We start from the raw sequence: 22,029 nt of genomic DNA on the forward strand, positions 1-22,029 counted from the left end.
CCACTTAAAGAAATGTAATTTACATTTTATCCAGATTTTTAAGTTGTTTTCATGGGAATGTACTTTCAGAGTATTTAGTGTTTCATGCTGACAAGTAACAGAAGTTACATTTCTTTCCAAAAAAAAACGAAAAAATTCAATTGTCATGCTAATATATTTCACAAGGAATTAAAACAAACTAATAGGAATTACTTAAAATATTGCCACTGTATTCAACATATGAGGAAATTGAGCCTTAGAAATGCTACGTATGTAAGCTGCAGAATAAGAAGTAGGAAAGATAGGATTCAAAGTTACATTTCTCTAATTTCAGAATCTCTATGCTATAAGACCTTTGTTAACACTGGCATCTTTTTATATATCAGAATTATATTGCTAAGAATATATAAAATTACTTTAGGCTCAAATAAGAGCCATTAAATGCCCATGCTATCAGTATAAAAGTGATGAGTTAAAAAACAGCTGCTATAAGGTACACTAGAGAGAATCAATAAAATGGTATACAGATTTTAATAGATTCCCTCATTTTCAATATTAATAAAACAAATGAATTTATCTCACTTGGAAGAAATGTTCTGTGAAGAAGAATGGAGGATAAATAAATCCATGTATACTTGGTGAAGAACTTGAAATAAATGGATGGTCTAAAAGACAACACGATAAAAATAGGTGATTTCATCAGGACTATTCTAGAAAAAATTTTTAAACAGGAAAAATTTCAACCGCATGAACCCTCAAATTTCTTTTTGTTCATTTTCCTCATTTCCCATGCTTTCTCTGCTTTTATTCTACCTAGTTTCTCTGAAGATCTGGGTAAGTCAATAACATCTTATGGTGGATTCATTCAATATTACCCCTTACAATATTTTATATGTAGAAGATACATAAGGCAAAAAATAATATGAATGCATTTTACTTATAGTGGTTCAGATGCATAGCACCTGGATGAAGGGGAGCCTTGGGAGCATTTTTCAAATTGGACAATATAGGTAACCTTTTAATCTGATTCTACCTATGGTTCTATTGTTAGTCTAAAGTAATTCTACCTACAAGAAATATCTTGAAGTACTAGCAATCCTTTACATAAAATCATCTATTTAAAAGACAGTGGATTAAGATTTCAATAAACTGTTGTTTTAAACAAATAATTATAATGTTCTTGACTAGTTATTATACTTTAAAATATTATTATGTTTTTGGTATTTCAGATTAATCATAGAGTAACAGTATTTCAGGAATGGTTCTCACTATTAGAAACATACAAGTGCTGGTGAAAAACTAGGTCAGTGTGAATATGGGTCAGTTACCAGTACCGCCTCGCACACACAGACTCACAATGCAAGTACCTAATTCGGGGTCTACAACTGACTATGGATTTTTATGCCTTAATGAATGACCATGATTTTGCTTTTAATTGAATATTTGTCTCCTACTTTCCTTTTCTTCCCTTATTTTTTGTAACTGTAATGTAGTGAAGGATTATAGTAATTTCTTGATGCTTTCCATTTTATTGTCACTAAAATGATTTATCTCTACTATCATTAATATCATAGACATTTATCAGCAGTTAATCAATCTTTAGGACCTAAAGGTTCTAATTAATGGAAACACCCTTTCAAAATTCTACTTTTTATATTGAGAGAAAGGTTTGTGCTACAAGATATTTTAAATAACCTAGAGAATCTTGTGAGGAAACTAAAGCCACGAGTGGATGACTTCACAATTTTTTAAAAGTAATATTCTTTCTCATTTATCTACTACTGTATACAAAATAAGCTAAATGTCATTCTTTCAAATGTTACACAGCAACAATCTTTTTGATGTTTTAATTAGAAAATGAGTAACAGGTTGAGAAGTGATGTACTATTCCATACATAGGTCTTTAATTAGTCCTCTTGATATTTACTGCCTCTCTTTCTCTCTATTCTGTTTTCTGGATTAGTGGTTCTCAAATTTTGTACTGTAGATGACAAAATTTTCACTGGGGAAATCAGAAAAATAAGCAATGTTTTGAGGTTTGCTTTAAGCAATCTTTTTGGTACTAAAATGTTGGTGATAAATTGATGGTGATAATCAATGGTAAATCTGTCCTTATTATTCTAATAAAATGTCCCAATTAAAAAAAAATAGCATTGCTCTGTGAAATTCCAATGTCTGGGGACCACTGAATTGCATGATCTTGGGGAGGATCATGGCATTCTTGACCAACATGATAAGTTGGAGGTTGGTGATACCTTTGCTTAGAGAAAATACAAAAAGCAAGGGGAGGTGCTTAGCACCGTTCCTGGCGCACAGCAGGCATTCCAAAAATAGTAGCTGAGTAAATGTTAAGTGAATGAAAGTACAATTGTAAATATGGACAGATATATTTGAATATGTGTTGCCGAGTCAGAAGTTTTGCACACTGAATTGATTTTGAGGGCTATCTGCCTGGCAGCACTCTAACAATAAGCAGTATAATATGCACCAGTGAAATACAGAACCAAACAAATACCAATAACTGATCCACATCATAAATACACTTAACCAAAATCTATCTGAAGAACTAGGAGAGAAACAAAAAATTATTTTCCTTTGTAAATCCGCCTTAATTCCAGGAGAAAACTCAGGGGATAAAAATATCAACAGATAAAACAATCTTTCTTGAATGTACCTTCCTTTATATGAAAATTTATTTTCTCATTCTTTTAGCAATCTTATTTTACATAGGAGTCTCTAAACATGATTATAGCTATATTTGCTAGTATTGAATGATACAGTTCCAAATCTTTGACCTAGAGTGGCATTTTCTTCTACACTGGCTAGCATTATTTAAATAGGCATTGGTTATTTTTACCAAAGTTAGATAAACAGATGCATTAATCAGATATTATATGTCTATTTTATGATCTATTTTGAAATAACTACCATCATTAAAACTAAGATTTTATTAGATGTTTTCCTCTGTATTTATTAAAATAACAAACACATTCTTGATCAGAAAATCATGATGTGTTACTACAACATGAAAAAAATACATCATTTCATATTACTGATTTGTTTTGTGCATTTTAGCTAAAGTCTAATGTCTAGTAACCAGAAGGTATGGAAGAAAAGTGATCTCTAAATTGATTATGTTGTGGGCTGAACTGTGTCCCTCCCCAAATTCATGTTAAAGTCCTAACTCCCTGTACTTCAGAATGTAGCTATACTTGGAAATAGGGCCTTTAAAGAGATGACTAAGTTAAAATCAGGCTGTTAGGGTGGGCATTAGTCCAAAATGACTGATGTCCCTATAAAAAGAGGAGATTTGGACACACAAAGAGATACCAGGGGTATGCACACAGAGAAAAGACCATGTGAGGACATAGTGCAAAGGTGGCTGCCTGCAAGGGAAGGAGAGAAGGCTCAAAAGAAATCAAACCCACTGCTACCTTGATCTTGGACTTCTAACCTCCAGAACCATAAGAAAATAAATTTCTGTTATTTAAGCCATTTAGTCTGATATTTTGTCATGGCATTCCTAGCAAATAATAAGGTCTTTTGTGCTAAAGGTTAATTGATTATTTTATTAACTAAGGTTTTAGATCTGATTACTGCCAAATGAGGAACTCTTTCCTGAGCTTGCCTTGGTCACATTAGATTGAGATGGGAGAGAGACTGACTCTATGGTATGGGTGTAAGTCAACATGTTAAAAAATTAGAATCTTGTTTTAATATAAAAGCTTAACTCTTCAATAATCTCTCCCATAGTTTTGGAATTTTATATTAATATTAAATAGTTTTCTTTGGATGGGAGTTTTTTAAATAAAGTATTGCATGGTCAATCATAATTTTTTCAAACATCAAGAGCAATAACTCTTAATAGGGGGTAAGTTAAATAGCTACAGTTGGTGTGGGAGTAGCGATAACTTTCCAGGTCAGAATCACAGCTACCCTTTCTATTGCGCAAAATAAAAAGGCGATCTTTTTTATCTTGGAAAAAAATTGAGAAACATTGATCTAGAATGCTACTGTGAGTTTAACAGTGTTCCTTGCAAAGTACTAAAATATTCATGTTTACCTACCTTGTATTCAGTTATTGAGAAGCCTCAACTATCTGAATTATAGCTGAGACTATGCAAGGAAGCCAGTAACAAAACAAAAATAAAACCTTTAAATCTTAATAACAGCAAACTTTGTTCTGAGACTCAAATGAGATTATACATGTGAAACGCTTACAGGAGTACTTGGTGCTTAGTAAGCAATCAATCAATTCAAGCTAATTTTATTGTAGTATAATATCAATATTTGTAATAATGTTACTTAAACATGAGGAAAAGTTTAAACTATATTTACTCTATTTTACTGACAAAAGCAAAGAAAAATGTACACAACAGTTAGAAAAATGTCCATCAAATACTGTTCAGCAAAATGGATGCTGAGGCTTAATAATGCAGGTTCAATAAGCTGATAACCAAAATGTATTGAGAATGTATGATTACAGGAATTACATAACTCATTTTCTCCTCTCAGTAACCCTATCAGGTCAGCATTTCATGGAGGAGGACATAACATTGTTCAAGGTCATTCACAGCTAGAAAGTGGTGGAGCCAGAATTTGAATTCAGGCCATTTGGCTCTAGAGACCAAACTATTAACCAAGAGAATTGGACAACATTTCTTTTAAAACTAAAATTTATTGTACCTATGTAATGACTATATGTTCTTATTTAACTTTCCAAACACCATTATCCAGTAACATTTTTCCCCTTGAGAAAAATATCATTTCCTAATTATGCTGGAAAAGTGAAAAGTTATTGTAATACACAAGTGGTTTACCTGGAGCCTTCTCACTATAACGACCTGGGGAGGCATCTTTCACTTAGAATACAACGTTAATGATGGCCTGTGGAGTTGTGGATCCTGGCAACCATGGGTTACCACAGGCATTCACTAGACCAGACTATCAACTCCAGAAAGTGGAAACTGAGCCATGTTCACTACCAGACTCAATGTCAATCAAAGTGGTTAGGATAAAGAAGTACTCAATTTGATGAATGTTAGACTAGTGCTGGCATAAGTTTTTGATAACCCAAGACCTTGAGTTTAAACTACAATGCATTATTTCAGGGGAAGTTGGTCAACAATAAAACATATTGTTGACCAATATGAGTTGGTCAACAAGGAAAACGTTACGATTCCACATAATGCAAATTAAACCAACTGCCACGTTGTTTCAAAGAGCATTAGTCAGCCCTAGTCCTGAAAGCTCATATAAAAAATGCTATATAACATTTTCTATTTTCAGGATAACTCATCAGTCCTTGTTAACATTATTGAAACACTTGCAGTTTTGTTCATGTTATTACATAGCTTATTATTATTACAAAAGTCATTAGGTCAACCTGATAGTTAATATACCATCTCATAAATTTAAGAACTCAAATTTTCATCAATCCTTAGAGCAAAGTTTGAGGGTAAAATTTCAAAACTTGACAAGTAAGCAGGAATGCTTCCATTTTGGTGGTTATCGTACTGTGAATTCTTTAAATACTTAGAAGCATTCTAGTAGATGCCCTTGTGCCCTTTTTTCCCCTTTTTTACTAATACAGCCCCAATTTTTCTCGAGGTAGTAGGTCTCAAACTCCTTTGACTCTAGGGGTGGCAATGTGACCCAGTCCAGGATGAAGTTCTGTAAGCCAAGGTCACTAGGGGCTTCTGGGAAAGCTCTTTAAAAGAGACAGACTCGGTTGGGCTTTGTCTCTGTGTTTCTTCCCTTTGCCCTTTCTCTTCCTCTTGATGGTAACATGGGTATGACGGTAGAGATGGCCCATGCAAACGCACAGGCAATAAGCAGGGCAAAAGACACATGTCTGGGCAGACAGCTGGAAAAAGCTGGGGTTTCCAGTGGCAACTCCGAGCTACTTCACTGGCCTGATCTTACTACTTACAGTGGAGGTAAGTATAGAAAAATAAAACACATGCTGGTTTAAGTCAGTGTGGGGGGGACTTATATTACCAGCAATTAAATGTAATTCATAACTTATACAAATGTCTTTTAGTAATAAATGTATTTAGGCATACATATAAAATTTGTGAATTCTTTTATTTAATTCTATTATTTAGCGAGTAGAAATTTATCACAGAAATCTGAGCAAGTCATACCTTTCTCAACCTGCCTAACTTGCTCCAGGGATTCATTTGCTTATTGGTTTGATGAGACCAGTTAGCTGTGAGATATGGAATATTGTACCATCTTAGAAGAAAACCTCGATTATGATGAATGGCAACAGGGTACACAAACTGAAGCCAATCTGTTTGAAGTACTGGCCAGCATATCTGGTATGAGTAATTCTGATAGTTTATCACCAAATTGTGTATTTTTTATTAATTTCATTTCTGAGAAGTGCAGCCCATTTATGTTATTAAAACAATTTATCACTTATTAATAGTGAATAAATGGCAGGAAAGCTGCCATATTTGCTATTAACTTGTCTTAACTTTTCTCTCACTTGTTTGCAGAAGACAATTAAGTGCAGCTTCTCTTGTAGCCTAATAGCAGCTATCATCTATTTAAAAATGAACCTATAATGCATAGAAGAAGTATACTGGGCAAGGGTTCAGAAACGACTTTTTAAAATTGAAAAGCTAGATTCTCTGTGTTAGAATGGTAACTTTGCTTTTTTGCCTAACATCACTACAACAGTGCACTGTTGGGAGGCATCTTAAGGTCTATCTGGCATGTACTCCGTGACAAGTTTGGCAATTTAAATAAAGGTTGTTGTTTCTTCTTAACACAACTCCTATTTTGGAAGCAAGTATCTCTTAGGAATTTATATCGGAATAACCACAATTAAGATATATCTTTTTTCATCTGGATTTGTTTAAGTAAAAGGTAAATAGATCAGCAGTTTTCATTTTAATATTTCACCCAAAACTGTGTTTTGAATTTTATACATACGGTTTTTTGTGGTTGTTAAGATGAAGAAGGAGATGCACTAAAAGAGAAGTGAATTAACAACCTAACTAAAGCAGTGACATAAATTTAAAACTTCCACATTTGGGGGGTATTTTTCTTAAGTTTCTTATACTGCTGTATTTTGATATTTTTATCCCATTTCTAAGATAAATATAAGGTTCTTAGTGTCATGTCTTTGCTCTTCCCACTGGGCTTTTGACTTTTAAATAAATTACCAAGTTTATTTTATCTGCTGCTGCCTTTTAAAAAGGCTCTAATAGATACGAGGTAAAATGGTCTTTGCATTGACAGATGTTCTTGGATATCCAAAGTTCCATTATAACCAAAAAGATGCATAATTTGGTCTCAACTACAAAGAAAGTTAGAGGTAAGTTTCTTTCAAACTTTAATTTTTTTTCCTAAATCACTATTATAGTTAATTTGTAAACTAGGTTAAACTTGCCTGGAAAACAAATTTATTTATTTATTTATTATTTTTATTTCTTTAAATAGATTTACACATGTGAAACTATATATGAACAATATGAATAAAATATTAAAAAGTTATTATTTATGTCTAATTTCATTCCAAAACTTAGCTATATTCAGGTGGTACCTCTGGCTTGTCAACTAATTAGAAAGAGTTGACATTCATCACTTATTTTTATGAATCTAGATGTGCCAAACTGTCTTGGTGGATGATTTAGCTGGAGGCCTCAGTCCATAATTCTTGAATTGACATCTACACTTGTCAACACTGCTGTAACTTTCATATGAGGATAGCATGCCTATCTGTGACAGCTATAATAGAATGAAAAATGTGCTAAAATATACCCATTAAATTAGGTAAGCTATTGACAGTGCCAAAGAAATGATGCTTGCAGATTGCTCCCAAATTCTGCCAAAGTATGTCTGCAAATTTGAAACACTCGAAGTGCATTTAAAAAGAAAGAATTAAAATTTTCAGGTTATAAGAAATTGCACATTACATTTTATTCAGAAGGTGTGGTTTAGAAACACTAATTGAATACAAATCTTACAGGCATGCAAGTATCAAACAAAGACTTCACAGACAGCCCACAATGGGTGCTTAATGAATATTTGCTATGTATATGAAAGGATGTATTCATTTGTAACAAATGACATAGATGCTTAGGCTTTTTATTAGAAAGTTTTTTGAGAATACGCCAAACCATTTTTTAAAACATAAATTCGCTCTCTTTTTATGAGGAAGAAATAGAACTAATAGTGAGGTAAGAGGGAAAGAACTTGCCTTGAAGGAAAAAAATCACAAAACAAATAAAGAAGTAACATTTTTACTACTGTGCTATATCCTTGAGTTTCATTACCAGAAAGTCACACTGACTTTAACATTTTGTTTGGGAACATTGATAGATTTTCTTACTGTACCTTGTAATCTTTTACTGCATGCTTGTCTGTTATCATTCTCAAAGGATTCATATTGGTACTGAGGTTAAACCTCCTTGAGGATTGAGCCTCATCTCCACATGACTGTCATTGAAGCCTAAGAATTAGCCTATGAGGGAGTGTCTTGAAATCCACCTTATTCCTTAAGTCATTCTTACCAGCCTTTCTCAGGCCCTAGGTCAAGTCTAGGGCTGCTTGCAGTGTAAACTGGTAGTTTGTTAATTGCATAAAGCCCTTCAGGTTAGGAAGTCTGTTCACCAAACCTTATGCTTCTGCATGGAGCTGCACCTGCATGGAGGAAGGGATGCCACATGGCTCACAAAGGTGCTAGATGGATTAGTGGTGTCTTTGCTGACATCTGTCCTAGAGGGTTTCTAGAGCTCTGTGAATTCCTCCCAGTCTCCACTCCTACCTTCCTCCATTTCCATTATCCAAAGGTATCAGAGATTATTTTCTTACAAAGATAATTATAAAAAGATGAATATAACTATCTCTCTAACAGTTTTATGGTTCCTCATATTCCAAATAATTAATGAAATTTTATATCTCATACAAGGTCCTTCAAAATCTGAAGCCTATCAACCTTTCCAGCATTCACTTCCATTCTTCCATAGCCCTGCAAGTCTGCTTAGAGTCTAGGTTAGGCAAAGCAAATGGATCATTCCTCACTTCCCAGAACAAAAAATAGTGTTTTCTCCTTCAAAATTGGGAAATAATAGTAACAACTAACAATTTTGGAGCAGCCATTGTGTCTAGGCACCATTCTAAGCACTTTACAAGGTAAAGTAGTTACTATTATTATTTCCATTTCACAGGTGAGTAAACTGAGGCACAGAGAAGTAAAGTAACTTACACAGCATCATGTAACTAATAAGTGGTGTAGCCAGGATTTGAAGACTACAGAGAGTAAGACACAGAATCCAAGACCATCTGTAAGTTCATATTCCCGTGAAAAACAACCTCTTAGAAAACTGAAAATCTTGAAAAACTGCAACTCAAGATCATTCATAAATTTTTACTTCTATGTCAGCACACTATTATTTTTTTGAAATAATAATAATATAGTCTCAACATTTTCTATGGTTTTCCATACCATAGAAACAGTATTCCCTTCAAGTATATACTTTGTGCTGTCTAGAACATGTCTCATCACCTATTTTTACCTGGTGTCTCAAAAAACCAAAAACCACTTCAAATGCTTATAACAGAGAACTGAATGCAGGGACATTGGTGACACAGGAGTTGGAGGAGCTAAGAAGCCCAACAGGGGACAGAAATTAGCAACAGCAGGAAATCACTATCAATACCACTTTGTAGAAACAGAGGGAGGAGGCGTGTTTCTGAAGCCTGAGTGTCAATTCACCTGGCAGAAACTGAACCACAGTAGGCTTGTCTGGGAGGAGCCAGCACCACGGGGAGATGTAGCCTTTGCAAGCTCAGCCCTTTGCAGCAAAGAAGTGGGAGAGAACTACTCTGTCTTCTCCCTTTCTTCTTTCTCTCTTCTTCAAGCAGAATCTTTCACCACTAGTTCCAGCCAGAAACCAGCTAACAGGTCACCACACGGAGCATGGGCAAGGCAGAGGAAGGGCAAGGCTTGGCCCTGAGGCACAGAGTCTCATGCCCTGTACATCTGGTGAATGCCTCATTCTTAGGCCTTCCTCACGAAGATCTCCCTGCTCCTCTTAGATTCTCCCACAGAACCATACAATTCACTTTTTTTAACACCTAAGTATTACACAAATGAACTTATCTACAAAACAGAAACAGATCACAGACTTAGAAAATGAACTTATGGTTACCAGGGGGAAAGGGTGAGGGGAGAGATAGGTTGGGAGTTTGGGATTGACATGTACACACTGCTATATTTAAAACAGACAACCAACAAGGACCTACTGTATAGCACAGGGAGCTCTGCTCAACACTCTGCAATAACCTAAATGGGAAAAAAATTTGAAAAAGAATAGATACATGTATATGTATAACTGAATCACTTTGCTGTATAACTGAATCACTTTGCTGTACACCTGAAACTAACACAACATTGTTAATTAACTATAGGTCTGCAAACTAACAAATGGCACAATTTCACTCCACAAGAGTGATCGATAATAGAAGCTGTAGAATGAAAAATTTTTTAGTGTTCAAAGATATAAAGGAATAAATATATTCTAGAAAGCAAGGATCTGTGTGTGTATCTAAATATATCTAGTTAACTAGCTAGCTATTTTAGGTGAATTTGGAAATGAAGCAAGTACAAATTAAATATATAATCTCTGAAATAAATAAAACATCAGTGGAAAGGTTAAACAGCAGAATAAAACCAACAGAAGAAAAAACTAGCTTATTATAAGGTTGTCCTGAAAAAGCACCCCATATGCAGTACGCAGATGAAAGTAGATGAGAAATATGAGGGAAATATTAAAAAGCATGCATGATTATGTATAGTCAAGGCACATATAATGGGATTTTAGAAAGGAAAGAATGAGGTAGAAGAAATATTCAAATAATTGACAGAAATTTTTCCAGCAGTAAATAAATATATAAATTTCAAATGGAAGGAGATCACAAGATTTGAGCAAAATACATGAAAACAAATCTACACCTAAATAAATTGTAATGTGAATACAAAACATTAAACAAAATGATAAGGTCTTAAAAGAGATAGAATGGTAGCAGACTTCTCATGTGCAAAAGTGGTAGCCAGAATTAAAATACCTTCAGTGTTGGAAAAAAGAGGTGAAAACTTAAAATTTCACTTTATGTACACTATCTTTATACTCAAGACTGACAGCAAAAATAAAGATGTTTCATTAAAAAGTTGAGACACTTCTGCTTCACAGAATCTTTAAAGAATGTACTATAAGAAGAAAGCTAAATTTGGTAGGGGATGTAGGAAGGAAAAGTCATTGGTCAGCAAAGAAATTAGTAAAATATATTGATAAATCTAAATTCGTATTGACCTTAAAAATTAAATGACTAAAATTGATAGCCTTTAAAGTTAATAATGGAACTAAAATGCTAGACAGTAGCAAAATGGGAAATTAGACAACAATTATTTTGTTTTTTCATCTCATCCAAATCCTACCCTATAGCTCTCTTCCTCCATTCTTACAGGCCACAACTCTTCATTCAGTATTTGCCAAACATTTCTATCTCATGTTTCAGTCTTTCTTTGTCTTCATAGCTAATTTGTCATATTCTTCAGGAGATTGCATCAAGGACTACTAGCTAGATTAGAAAATGCTGACATTCAAATTGGAACTCAAAATTTAACTTGCATTATGCTAGGAAACTACAAAGCCAAATGTGGGTAATTCTCTAATATCTTGTTTTTATATGAGTGCTATTCTGAATGTCATATATGTGCCACATGCTATTATAACTGTTTGAATTATACTGGATTTGCTAATTTACACTATTTTATTGCTTTACTCCAAAAAGATGAAGAAAAATGTGAAATAATGGCTTAAGTTAAAATCTATGCAAAAATAATCATCAGTCCCTCAAATCGTTTTAAAAAAAGAATGAAGTAAAATAAATATATGAGGCTCTAGCACTTTAATAGCAATTCTAAGTTATTGTTATAGCCACAAAAATGAAATTAAAAAGGTATGGCATGTATCATCCATAGTTCTCCAGTTTAAAAAAGGGAGTAGAGCTGCCAGCTTAATTTTAAGTATGCTGTCCAATTAGCTATTGTATATATTTTAATCATTCATATAAATAATATGCTGTCCATAATCTATGAATGTCAGTGATGCATCATTCATAACAAACTATTATAAATTCTCCACTATAAATTATGAAACTTAACATAACATGGCCTCTGATCTTGAGGATTTTGCAATCTGGGACAAGAAGAAAAATCCCCATTAGACTTTATTTTAAATGTTTACTAGAAAAATCTTTTGGGCACCAAGATATCACAGTTCTAAATTAAAAACAGTTGGGACCTTTTATAGTATGATTTCTATAAAACCTTATCTTTAATTACAGCATTATAAATGCATAGTAATATCTTTTTCTAATTTATTGTTTTTAAGACATATTTCTTCATTAAACATCAAGTTATTTATTACAAACATATTTTCTAAAAGAGGTAGTAGAGTGTAATGGCTAAGATCCTGTGCTCTGGAGTCACATGACCGGCTTTCAAATAGCAGTTCAAACCCTGATTAGCTGAATGATCTGGGATGATTATTTTTTCTTTTATTTTTCTGGATGATTACTTGTGCTCTGTGCCTCTCTTTCCTAATCTATAAAAAAAGAAGGATGATGGGAAACATGAAGAAAATTTCCTAAAGTTGAACAAGTAGAGAAAAGAAAATTAGAGATATCAATTTTGAGGGTTAAGTATCTTAACATTAAAATTCCAAGAAGAACACAAAAATGGAGAAAAATTATGGAAAGACAAGGCTATTTTCCAGAACTGAAGGCCTGAGCCTCTATGTTGTGAAGGCCCACCATATGACTAAATATTTTTTTATGTTTAATGCTATATATAGTAAATACAATTAAAAAATTCATTTTGGAAAGGTTTGTTGCTATTATATAGAAATGCAATCGATTTTTCCATATTGAATTTACATATTTTGAATTTGCTAACTTTACTTAGTCCTAGTTGTTGATTTATGGATTCCTTTGGGTTTTCCATGAAATCAATCATGTCGTCTGAGAATAAAAAAAGGGTTTTACTTCTTCTTTTCCAAACTGTATGCCTTACTTCACTGAGGAGCTAGAACCTCCAGTACAATGTCAAATATAATTCATGGGAGTAGATATTCTTGCTTTGTTCCCTATCTTAGGGGAATACTTTCAATTAATTATTAAGTAAAATGTTAGCTGTGGACTTTCATGTGTACTCTTATTAGATGGAGAAAGTTCTTTTCTATTCCAGAAATTGCTAAGGATTTTTATGATTAAAGGGTATTGCATTTTGTCAAGCACTTTTTCTGCACCTATTGTGATGGTCATATGAGTTCTCTTCTTTATTCTGTTAATATGGTGATTTACATTCATTTGTGAATGTTAACCCTCAGATGAACCCCACTCATTCATGATGTATTCTCATTTTTATATATTGCCAGATTAAATTTGCTAGCATTTTGTTATCAATAAGAATATGGAAGACCGGAATATCACTCTTAATCACCTTAATCTTACTGACATTTATTGAATACTATACCCAATGACTGCAGAATACATATTTTTTCAGGTGCACATGAGACATACTCCAAGATAACCAAATACACGGCAATGAACTAATAAAATCTTTTAAATTTAAAAATTTTGCTCTAAGCACTACTTTAGCTGCATCCCATAAATTTGGGTATATCTTTTTTTTAAATTCATTTTGAAATATTTTCTAAAGTTTGTGATATCTTTTTCACCCAAGGGTTACTTTTAAATGTGTGGGTTTTTAAAATTTCAAATATTTAGGGATATTCTAGTTTTTTGAAAAATCAATTTCTAATTTAATTCCACTGTAATCACAGAACATATCCCATGAGTCAGCAAAGGTATTACATGGCATTGTTCCTAAACCAAGCAAGGGGGGAGGTTCTAAAACAATTACACAATTTTGAGATTTCTGTAAACTGTTTATATTAATCTGACATTAATCCTTCCACCTGTTGAGTAAAGCAATAATTTGAGAGTAACAGAAGAACAGAGAGAGAGTTTGGGGTAATTGAGATGCACCCACCACTTGGCCTAGCAAGGAACAAGCTATGGTCAATCAATCATAAGACAAATTGCTTATCATTAAGAAAGAGAACTTGAACTGCAAAAGAATGTGGACTGTACCTTTGAGAAAACAGCTAAAGGAAGCTGGAGTAGTGGCATGAAGGACCCACCTCTACAGGATCCTTTGCAGTTATTAGTACCTAAGCCCTAAAAGAAATGTAGCAATGAGCATCCTTCACCCAGAAAGCACTGACAGAAGATGACATGTGGTAGTAGTCAACTCAGGTCTTTGATAGGGGCCAGATCAGCAAGAGGCACTTGTCCTTCATCTCTCTCTTTCAGGACCAACACATAAGAGGAGAAACTGTTTTAGAAGAGGAGGAGGAGGAGAAGGAAAGGAGCAGATCATTCCCCTCACCTACTGAACTGATGACTTGCCTGGCTCATTCTAGCAGAAGGGAGAGAAGGATTTGTCTTGTGGTTGAAATTTTAAACTAAGTTGAAAATTTAAATATTAGAAACCGATCAGAAAATTATGGAATCTGCCTAAAATGTTTTTAAGGAGCAGCAAAGGCAGAGTGTTGTTGAAGATAGTGGTCAATGGGGGAAAAAACCTCAAAACTGATGTTTGAATCCCACTGAATTAAGAAAGTTTATAAGTAGGATTAATTATAAAACAAAGTTTAATATAAAAGCCAAGAAAAGGTGTAGGAAAATGGTATGGGAATACAAAAAAAGAAAAGATCAATTTCCACTTTGAGAGATAGGAAAATAATGTATATGATTATAAACACATAATTACATGAGCCATTGAGAAGAGAAATAGCTAAATCATCCCTGCTTTACAAGCCATCTCACTGGAATTTTATAGATATTCTCCCATGTAATTTTCAGCAAGCTTGTTTTACCCATTTAGCAGATGAAGAAATGAAAGCTCAGAAAACTGAAGTAATGAAGTAATTATGCCTTAAATTGGAAATGGCAAAACTGAGATTTGAACACTCATGTGACAGATTTTACTCTGTGCCTCTTGTCATTGTATATTATTTCTGTACATAATTTAGAAAGACATGTTCTAAATTAAGTTTAATATGTCATTAACCACTCATTTATTTAGTTTGTGGCTATTTCTAGGATATATAATTAACTAAGGTAGACATTGTGTCTTATACAGAAGATTTACTTTTTTTTTTTTTTTATCTTATAGAGATTATGTACTTTGAGGGCTGATTTAACATCATGTCACACTCAAGGCCACTAACTGAATTGGAAGCTCACCATGTAAGGGCTATCTCGAACAGTCAGTCAGTTTAAAATGAAACTTCTGAGAGCTCATTCTGCAGTGGTGTTAAGAGGCATAGGACTAATCTAGGTTAAGTGGTGGCACTGTTGGTTCAGCATACCAATTAGTGGCAGACTGCTAAGCATGTAAGCATGCCAAACTCTCTAGTGAATTATTATCACTGCTATTAACAAAATAAATCTAATGTGGTCTACTGTGAAAGGCACCGCACCATTTATCATCTCATATATCAGGTTCTTGATTCATAGGCTGAGACTTGCCACTTAAAATATACATTTTAAATGATTAATAAACATTTAAAGTATTAATTTCATACTCTGGTGAACTAGAGAATATATTTTTTCTTTGAAAAAGTATGTAATTCATGCGACAGTGAATAATTTTCCTTGCTAATAGAAGAAATGATACAGATGATTCAAAAGTCATTGAGATTTAAATTAAGATTACATTAAATTTTCTTTTAAAAGACTTGTCTTCTAATGTTAATATACTTACATTAATGTTAAGAATAAAAACCAACATGATTTTCTATCTCTGTGTTTAACAATTCTGGGTGCAAGCATCTCTTTCTGTCCCAGGTTTAAACAACACTGAAAACAACAGCAATAACTTGTTACAGGAAATAGTTGACATTGTAAGATGAGACTGTGAATTAACTAAAACTGAAATAGTTTGCTAAAATTAAATAGTAAACTAAAATAGTTTATATGTCAAGCCTATCATCTTACTCATCAAGATACACTTTCCTAGCTGTGCTCAACAATTCGAAGCTATTGTCATAAACTATCCAAAACCCAACCAGTTCTCTACCTTGCAAGATCCACCTTAAAATCATCCAACTCAGGCCCTAAAATCCTATAAATTTTTCCTCAGACCTCTCCATTCTATACTATTAAAACTGTGTCAGGATGATCTTCTCTAACTATTGCACTAGGTTGACTACACTAAGCTTTGTTTAATCAACGAGTCTTTGGGGTGCTCCATCGAGAAGTGGACAGTAGACAATTTTTGGAAGACCCACTGAGATCCAGTCAGGATAACCTAAAGGCTATGGCTCAAAACCCTTGGCATGGAAGAGGCTCTCCCTTGTATTTCCTTGGATCTCCTACTCAGAGGTGTCTCCAATTGTGATAGTGAGGAAGGTTCTTCATTAGGTTTGAGCTCCAATTTCTTTTTAAAAGCTTCCAAATGCTAAATTTCTTTTGGTCTAGGAATCTTTTGACTATCTGTTCAGATTTAAAAATGGTTATCTCTGGTGGAAAAGATAACACAACTAACAATACAACCAATGGTTTCTTTATCTATCCTTGGCACTTTCCATGGTGAGTCTCTAAAAAACAGTCAATTGAAAGAAAATGATTATAAGTTTGATAAGCCCAGCCTAAGTCTATTCTAGAGCTTCAAAACAGACAAGTTTAGAGGGATTGTCAGACTGGCTGTTTTTGAAATTACTTTGCCTTGTTTTGCACTGTTACAACATGTTCTTCTCCCACTGCAGTCAAGGATTACATCTTTAAAACTTAATTCTCTGCTTTACCTAAATAAAGGATTTCAATCTCTACCATTATGATAACGTTTCTGGAGATTTCATCAACTGGAAAAACATCAGAAAAAACTCTCCATTAAGACAATGAAAGGACATTATCATATACTATTTTTTAAAATAATTTTTTATAGATTTATTTATTTTTGGCTGCATTGGGTTTTCATTGCTGTGCATGGGCCCTCTCTAGTTGAGGCGGGGGGGGGGCTACTCTTTGTTGTGGTGTGCGTGCTTCTCATTGCAGTGGCTTCTCTTGCTGAGGAGCACGGGCTCTAGGTGCACCGGCTTCAGTAGTTGTGGCTCGCAGGTTCAGTAGTTGTGGCACACAGGCTTAGTTGCTCCGTGGCATGTGGGATCTTCCCAGACCAGGGCTCGAACCCATGTCGCCTGCACTGGCAGGTGGATTCTTAACCACTGCACCACCAGAGAAGTCCTATCGCATACTGTTAATAATGAATATAACTGTAAAAGGCTAGAGTGTTGTTCCTCACATCTATATCCTTCTGAAGACCTCAAGCTGAAGGCTTTAAGGAATCCTCAAGAAGCAGACAAACTCTGAGAGCATGATAAAGTGTTTCCCTAGAACTTCAGAGCAAGTAGACAACTCTACAAAGTAGACAGCTCCCACCAAAAACCTTCTGATAAAGATGGAAACTGCATGAAACAGACAGGTTCCACCCAAAACCCATGGAGCAAAATCCACATATCTAGAGTCACAGACTCACAGTCTTACCTTGATCTGCATGCTTTTGGGTTTTCTTCATTTTTCATAGCTATTTTATTTCCTTTTTACGGTTTTGAAATTCTGTATTATTAACAGATATTTTTCACCTGGTAATTATCATACCTCAAAGTCCCTATATTTCATATTGCTTTTTGCATTTTTAGGCCTTGGTGAAAGTCAAATATCAGGCAACAATTAACCTGCTTGTGTAGACTAAAACATATGACCAATCCAGCTGTTGGGTTTGTATTCATTTTTATTTCAGTTCCATCCAGTTTCCTAAGATATCAATTTAAAAAAAATCAGTAAGTTGGTCTCCCGGGTAGTTGGACTGAACTACTAAGGCATTTGTAGAGGGCAAACAACGCAACAAGACAGAAAGCCAGATATCTAAAACTGCTTTAAGGATGCACCTATATGGGAAGGCTCTTGTCTTCACAGAAATAACACCCTGAGTCCTTTCACAGGGGCTTGTTTTGGTAGTAAAATTTTCACAGAAATAGAGCCTTGCAAAAAAGCTTAATAAGTACTGGTATGTATTCTGAGGTTGTTTGACTTTTACAGAAGTGATAAGAAAACCACACCATTTAGACTCAAATCTAAACTCTTGCTTTGTGTCTATCAGTTGATCTCTACATTAGACATGTCATTGTCTGGTGCATTGGTAATTACTGATGAATGATGGCAGACAATTAAATGCTATTCAACAATACCACTTGATTATTCAACTGAAAGAGATCATTGACAGGCCTCTAAAAACTGTTATTGAATTTGGGAAACAAAAGCCTATTGGTTACTATCTACAATTTAGATAGGATCTTCTACCTCAATAAACTAATACTTGCAATCAATATGGTCTCCAGTATTATCCAGAGTCCAGTTTGGACCATTAGTTTTCCCCCTTTGAAGGAAAATAGACAATTTGATCCAGGAAGGATAAAAGAGGGTCTCAGTTTGAGTTGAAAACTTTAATTTTTATTTGACTTACACAACGGCTTAAGAATGCAAAATTTTTTATTGATTTCTTCATCCTCCAAGCTTATTTATTTCACATTGTATAAGAGACCTGAAAACATGGTGGACGCCTACCTGCTTTAGAACAGGGAATAGTAGGATAACAAGACAGTAGGCCATAGAACTTCTCACCCAAGAAATCCATAAAATTGGACAGGTGACGGTTCAAAGTACAGCTCCTTTAGATATTATAATTCTGACAACTTTAGGTGGAACATGTGTTTTCTTAGGTGAAGAATGTTGTACTTATATTCTGACAGATCTCTGTGGTTCCAGAAAAAAAAACAAAATAATTCCAGAAAAGAAATAAATAATATAATTAGGCGATTTCTCTAATGTCTGCATATCGGTTCTGCAGATTCTTTAGAGTGTGGATGGGTGCTGGTCTCTTGACTTAATTTATGCTCTTAATTTGGAAGTAGACTGCAAACTCTTTTTTTTAACATCCTTATTGGAGTATAATTGCTTTACAATGTTGTGTTAGTTTCTGCTGTACAACAAAGTGAATCAGCTATATGTATACATATATCCCCATATCCCCTCCCTCTTGCGTTTGCCTCCCACCCTCCCTATTCCACCCCTCTAGGTGGTCACAAAGCACTGAGCTGATCTCCCCGTGCAATGCCGCTGCTTCCCACTAGCTATTTTACATTTGGTAGTGTATATATGTCAATGCTACTCTCTCACTTTGTCCCAACTTACCCTTCCCCCTCCCAACGTCAAGTTCACTCTCTACATCTGCGTCTTTATTTCTGTCCTGCCCCTAAGTTCATCAGAAACATTTTTAGATTCCATATATATGTTATCATCTGGTATTTGTTTTTCTCTTTCTGACTTACTTCACTCTATATGACAGACTCTAGGTCCATCCACCTCACTACAGGTAACTCAATTTCATTTCTCTTTATGGCTGAGTCATATTCCATTGTATATATGAGCCACATCTTCTTTATCCATTCGTCTTAGACTGCAAACTCTGATTATAATATTTCTGTTTTTGTATGTGTTGCAGGGATCAAATTTGGATTTCCAGAGTTTTAAGTGCTGTCACACAGTGACTGTTTCACCTCATCAAATGATACAAGAAATAACCTCCCAACAAAAATAACAAGCATATATGCCACTTACAAAAACTGGAATGACTGCCATCAGAAGATGTACACATGATCATGACATATCAAACAGAATTATGGATCTGTATTAATCATTACCAGACCATAATGGTCTATATCACAGTTTAGGATTAGAAATGACCAAAAGAATGTGACTGAAAACTGCAATAAATGTACATCCTTGACACTGTGTTAAACTATAGTGAGAGCAGGATTTCTTTCCTGTACCTAAATTAAGCAATACTGAGACAGTGCATGATTTCCTGCCCAGTGTTACTACTGAGAACAAACAAAATAAACCTGGTTATAGTTCTAGGAAATACTTGCTTCTGAAAGATAATTCTGTGAAGTAACCCAAATTTTTATTTGCCAAGATTAATATATTATTTACCAAAACTTACTTCATTATACCCTCCAATCCCAACCTATTCCTCTGCTTGCAAAGACTGCCTTAAAATCTCAGACAAGACTCAAACCCTAAAAAAAATCCTACCCTGACCTCCCTATTCTGAGACACTAATAAGATCCTCTCAAGGCGGTGTTTTATCTTATTGCACTGAGCTTAAGAAACTTAGCTTTGTTCCATCAATATGCCTCTTTGCTTATCTTTTAAGAAATTCTTTGTTATTCTTTTAGAAAATCAACTGTTGGCATATAAAACTTATTCTATATAATTAAATATGGATAACACAAGAAGAAATAAATATATCAGGAAATATGTTAGCTGTAGGGAGAGGGATTACATGAGGTAAAGAAATCACTAAAGGTAATTCATAGAATAGATATCTACAAATAGTCATAAAAGGGAAGAGAGAGAGAGAGAAAGAGAACTAACATATATCTGGAAACCCCTCTTGATAAGACGTTTGATATCTTACATATACTATCTCATTTAATTATCAAAACAACCCTATCGATTTCCCAAAATTTTAGGCAAGGAAATAGAATTGATGAGATAAAACATTTTGCCTAAGCCACCATGTATACTTAATGACAGAGATGTGATAAGAAATCAGGTCTTCTAACTACCAGTTCTGTATTACTATTTTCCTGATCAGTTCTGCAATTCTGAATTATTTACTTAGAAATAACCTCAAGACTATGAACAATATTAGTCTTTTAAATTTAAAATGTAAAAGAAATGATCATTTTATTGGAAAATATAAACAACTGCAGCAGACTCAAGGAAGAATTAAAAAATCTAAATTTGTTTAGGACTATTAAAGATATTTATCCAGTAATCTAAAACCTACTCCCATCACACAAAATCAAACAGACATCACCACAAAACCCCCACTGAGTCTAGATGGTTTGGGTAATGTAAATCTACCTTACACAAACTATTCTAGAGAAATGAGAAAAAGGGAAAGTGAGAGAAAATAGAAAATGGTAGGGAAAGTGAAAGGGAAACGGGGGAGAGGAAGGAAGAGAAAAGAAAGAGAATGTTCTCCAAGTAATATGAAGTCACTGTAACCTTTATGTCAAAGAATAAGACAAGGGCAATATGAGAGAAGAAAATTAGAGTCTAATTTCATTCATAAACATAGTTGAAATATCATGAATAAAATATTAGCAAGCTAAATCCAGTCAGTATAAATATTTATATCTTTCATGATCTATATACATTCATTTCAAGAACGCATGGTTGAATGTAACTTTAATCATTCTATTATTGTAATTCCCTCAGTGAACTTATTAAAGGAGAAAAACCATATGACTACTTCAGTAGGTGCAAAATTGAATTTCAACTCTTAGTTTTTCATGTCAACAAACTAGTTTAAATACCAAAATTTCTTTAACCTGAAAAAGTTACCTACCCAATACCTTCAGCAAACATCATACTTAATAGTAAACATCAGAAATATTTTCTCTATATTCAGAGAGAAACAAAAAATACATCCACTATCAACGTTTGTATTTGACATTGTACTGGAGCACCTAAGAAGCTCATAATAAGAAAACAAATAATTAAAAGATCCTAGAAGTTCTTTAGATAATCACAGCCTTTCTTCCTCCTACAAAATTTACCTCTGATATATATACATTTATGTACATTTATATACATATGTATATTTATATGTGTGTGCGTGTTCATGTATAAAATTCTTTGAATTTGTAGGGATGTTAGATTTAATTTACTTAGTTAGTTGAGGAGAAGATATCCTAAAGTTTAACTGGACTTTACTCTTTCCTTTTGCCTCTGAAAAAACAATGCAAGCTTCCTACCAGAAAAAGTGTCATATACTAGGAACAGAAAAAGTATTCAATGCATTCAGAGTATAAAGTAATTAAATAGAATTGT

At 34.0% G+C, this 22,029-nt stretch overlaps 1 protein-coding gene and 1 pseudogene across 13 annotated transcripts in view; one reads left to right on the forward strand and one right to left on the reverse strand.

The window, feature by feature from the left end:
* LRRC7 (leucine rich repeat containing 7) overlaps window positions 1-22,029 on the reverse strand; it is a 499,495-nt gene that overhangs the window by 400,603 nt on the left and 76,863 nt on the right. The gene's annotated exons all lie outside the window — the stretch shown is intronic.
* Window positions 5,768-22,029, forward strand: part of LOC102989302 (shugoshin 1-like) — a 44,867-nt pseudogene continuing 28,605 nt past the window's right edge.

The sequence above is a fragment of the Physeter macrocephalus genome, chromosome 4 (assembly GCF_002837175.3).
Source record: "Physeter macrocephalus isolate SW-GA chromosome 4, ASM283717v5, whole genome shotgun sequence".
Classification (NCBI taxonomy): domain Eukaryota; kingdom Metazoa; phylum Chordata; class Mammalia; order Artiodactyla; family Physeteridae; genus Physeter; species Physeter macrocephalus.